Source organism: Triturus cristatus, chromosome 1_2, assembly GCF_964204655.1.
Source record: "Triturus cristatus chromosome 1_2, aTriCri1.1, whole genome shotgun sequence".
Taxonomy (NCBI): domain Eukaryota; kingdom Metazoa; phylum Chordata; class Amphibia; order Caudata; family Salamandridae; genus Triturus; species Triturus cristatus.
In genome coordinates, this window is record NC_140580.1 from 698,185,005 (window position 1) to 698,189,934 (window position 4,930).

Here is a 4,930-nt window from a genome sequence, read left to right on the forward strand (position 1 = left end):
AGATGTTAGTGAAGCAGGGGGCGAAGCATGTATCCATAGCATTACTATCAGCTAGCTGTACTATTCCTTGTGGAAAGAAAAACATTATTTTCGAGACAGCACTGCAGCATGTTAAGTGACATTGCTGAGTGGCTGCGTAAATAAATTGGCTTGTCTCAAAAATAGTGCTTGCATGCTTCTACCTCAGATAATGCTGTATTCATGTATATAGTGAAATAACATCACTAGTGAGCATGATGTACATAGAATCCAAATATAATCCTTCAAGCTTATGGAGAAATTCAGCACTGTCTTTACATAATGAAGGCAAATTCAATACATATGATAAAAGGAAATGATTTACATAAGTCGAAGTATTTCCAAAGAGACTACCTGCTGAGTAAACAATATGTCTCCCTGATGAATTGGGTGGATCTTTGTGCACCTTCAGTAACATGTAGAAGCGTGGAATGATGGGCTTGTCGCTGTACATGAATTGAAATTCCTCATCCCTTAATAAGTCCAGTTCACTTCAATTACGTAAACATTTATGATAGGTGCTGATGGTTTGTCGATATGTCTATGCTGTAACCATTTCCTAGGCCCTTGCGTCTCTCAAGTGTCTCTTGGCTTTCCTGTTGACATTTGTTTACACCCCACAGGACTATATTTTCCCCTTTATGCAATAGTTTTGTCATTATCGTATGATCATTTTTTAAGGTGGGTAATGCTAACTTCTGTTGCTCTGTGATGTTACTGGTGTAATGATTGCTAGTGTTCTGCCGAATGGCATTAGGGTCCCTGATGAAAAGCTCATGAAAAGTATCAATATTTTAATGAGGAGTGACAGGATTGCAGCATGATTTCGGTTTTTAACTTACTTGCTATAGCTAGCACTTTCAGTTTCTAATACCATATCTATCAGGAATTCACCCTCAGTTTCATACATAGGGTATACCTCGTGTAATTCTGTGAGTGTCATTAGTGTTTCAGTGTCCCCTATGCATAAGTGTGTAGATGGATTAATGGCAGAATGTAAGGGTGTATCAGTATTAAAGGTACTGTTGCCATCTCTCTCTTTTGCTGTTGTATAGAGAGTTTAAGTAATGTAAGTTTCCTGATAAACAGGATTAAATCCACCCATGTTGCAATGTATTAAAATTAGCGGTAGGACAGATCGAAAGACAGTTCTGCTTTAGTGAGTTTATGAGATGATAAGTTAGATTTTCCTCACCCATATTCAATTCTTCTTGTTTTGCTGTCTCCTATTTCCATGTGGCAATATTCCCTCTTTTCTGACTTCCTTTTGCTGTTCTTTCACTTTGCCGTCTCCTTTTCCTGTTGGACGCCCTCGTCCTTTTGTCTCTATTGTTTTGCTCTGCCGCAGCATGCAGAATTTATTTGTCCTTAAACTTAGTGTTTTACAGGATAGATTTTTTTCAGGAAGTGTCCGGTTGTTCATTGATATCAGAGTAGGCGTTAGAACTTGATTCTGTTGTTAATAGTTCCCGCTATCTTTGGACTGTAGGTTGTTTCAATTCACTTCTTCTATTATTACATTTTGGGCAAATGTTAGCATACGACCTTTTGTATACTCCTGTTTATTGAGTAAAAATGTATGTTGTTGCTTCTGTTTTATCTCCTCCTCATATTTGCGATCCTTTCATCCATTACTTTCAAAAAAGGATTTAATTGTTCTTGATCTGGTTATTTGTCAAGTTGTTCTTTTAGTGCCTTCCTATTTTCACAGATTAAATCTAACTACATTTTCATAGAATTAATCTCATGATCTCTTTACTTGTAGTGCCTGTTAATCCTGCCCACTCTTCTAACAATCAACGATTTGCATTTTCATAGAGATAATCAAAATACTCACTGAGAATACCTCCCTCTATCTGTTGATCTCTTTCTTTGCCAGCTTCTCATACATCGATAGTTTCTGTTTCAAAGTATCTTCTGTGGTGTTCTCCTTCATGGCTTTGTCATTAGCTTCCAGGAGGGTACAGTCTAACGTTTCATTGACTAATGCTTTTGTAGCTTCATTCTGTTTATTGATTTTGTCTGTCATTGCTTCAGAAAAGCCACTCGAAGCTGAATTGTTGAAGTTACCAACAGGAGTTTACCAGGGGTCGTGCAACTTGCTTTGACCTGTCCCATGTGCTCAACCAGCCTACCTTTGTCTCAAACTCTTGTCATAGCTTTTATGGTGCGGAGAAGCCCGTTCAAAGTTCTCCTCTCCATGCACTGCTTATTATGTCACATGTTATATCAGTCATGACATGTTCTATGACAACATTGAAACATCACTGATGACATCTTAAATAACATCATTGATGACAACACTTTGCATGGCAAGGGAGCGAGTGATAATTACTTCAGTTAACTGTAACTTGTGACTTTCAGTAGTTTTTTTTATTTTAAAATGTTACTTTTTTAATGAAATTTTTAACTTAACTATAACATAATTTTAACCTTTGTTTTTTTCAATGAATGTATATAATATGAATCATTTCCTGACGATTTCTTGCATTTTGGTGCAGCAAATAGCAGAAGTTGTTCTTTTTTGACTTGTCCACTCATTTTATTAACTTTGGAAGGACAGACTTTTGAGCGAGACTCCTGCTGTTTGAACTTTTGACAGGCTAATTGTACAGAGAAATTGGACCATCTTACATGACTTTGTAGTTAATGATTGGATGAACGGGGTGCACAATTCCTTCAACAGGTCTGCCTACCTTCTAATGAGGGTGCACAGTCTTAATATTGAAGTCAAAATACTGATATATTGATGGTGTTATATATTGAAGATAGGATATTAGAAGTATAATTATACTGAGGTACGTGTTATCGTTGGTAGGTATATATTTTTTGTGTTTTATGTAATATGTTATTTTTACTTGTCTAAAACTTAAATATTGTTGTAAACATTTTAAGTGTATTCAATGTATTTTTATATGCAATTTTTATAATGTTTGCTTTGATGTTAATGTTAATATAATATAGTTTTTAAGTGTTGTTAATATTTTTCCCTTATGTAATATGTTTATTTTAATGTTAAAATGTTACATTTGTTTCTATATTCTTAAATATGTTTGTTATTAATTGTATATCTAAAGAGTGTTTGGGGTTGGGAGCAGGGCCAAGAAAGCGGACAAGCCCTGCGCCCAATCCCCTGATGGTGCCCGACAGGTGAGCACAGCTGACGCAGTGATGTAACAATATGATGGGTGATGGGTGTGTCATTGAGAGTAAGGCAGACCTAAAAGGTTTCCATTTGAAGTGAGGCCAACTTACTCAGTGTACATCAACATATAGACCTATTTTCTTGGTCAAAAAAGTCACCAATAGCTATAGCTAAATGTATATTTTATAAATTCACAAGTTGCAATGTTTAATAAAAGTGATTGTCATTTCATATTTTAAATAAAGCCTTACTAAAAAAAATCAACATGTCTCTGATTCTGGAATTCAGGAGGTTGACTCCTATCCTCTACTTAAGGCTGAAATCCTTCAGAAGATATCGTTTTTTGCATAGTCTGTGCTTAACACTTTGATAATTAGTGGTATAATGACTAATGAGCTTGAATTGATGGAACGTGCAGTTTTAGACTGAGTTGTCATCAGAGAAAGGTCAATAGCTCCTCTCTAAGATATTCTAAAATGGTTTAAATGCCTCATTTGCCAAGATCTGAACTGCAAATCATGTGGTATGAGGTTCTGTTCCCATGGTCTTGTTTTTGCCTTGTTGCTTCTCCGTCTATAATTTTACTTGTGGAAGGCAGGTTAGAGACTTGCCAGTAGTTTGTATGATCTGGTGGCTCAGCGTTCAGTTTCTGTAAAAGAGATTTGCTGCTGGCGTATTCATAGTGATCAGTATCTTAACCTTTATGGGAGACATTGATTGTTCTTTTGATGTCAGTGGCAAGATCTGGAAGAAACTGAAAGAAAAGATGCATTGAAATACTATGCTCGTATGTAACTATGGTAAATTTCGCTGGTACCAGAACTCCATCATTCAGATTGGTTTCATTGAGTTTCAATTATGAGAGAACGATGTTGAGGGAATGTGGGTGGGGACTAAAAGCCCGCACAACCAGAGAGTGCAGTGTCAAGAATCACATGCAGCTTGAAGAAAAGATGGGAACAGCTCTCCGGTATTGAGAAATCCTCTTGGGCGTTTGGTTCCTCGATGTGGCAGCACCTTTCAAAACCAAATATAAATAGCAACCACGGCTTAAAAGACACACCTTCTTTAAATAGAGGTGCCTTCTCAGAAGGCAGTGCCCTCAAGCATGTTCCAGAACTTACACATGCTTGAAAAGGAAAACAAAAAAGTAGACATCAGAGTCAGCACTAACAAATGAGTCATCAGGTCAATTGAAAATGTTTGGGAAACTGACACCTGCTGCCAAAGGGAAACAACAAATGAGTCAATGGAGTTAGAACAATCAAATGAGTCACATAGTGAAGCCCATTACTGACACGAGCTTTAAACCAAAGATAACAATGAAGACAATGCAGTAATACGTAATAACTTGTTGTTTAAGCATTGGAACATTATTAGTAAATACATGCTAATGAGGTGGCCCTTTAATATATATTTGCAGTAAGAAGTCAGTGACACCGTTTCTGAGATTTTTTCATTAAAGTTTGTCAATTTGTCAATTTCGGACCAAGATCTGATCAATTGTCCTAATTTATGATAGAATGTTTTTCAGTCAGCCTCTTGCTGCTGGCCTTTGACCTGTACTTCTGAGTAAAGTCCTTTCCTGGGTGTCACTGGAAAATGACATAGTTTTCAATGTGTAAAACTTTCATCATTGACCTTGCATCTCTGGAAGGTCCGCATACAGCCTGACATAGTATCAGAAAAGGAGAACCGCATAGTGAAAAGAATGAAATTGCTCACTTGTAGCTGTTCTTCCTTGGAATCCCTAGGGCAGTAGTGATT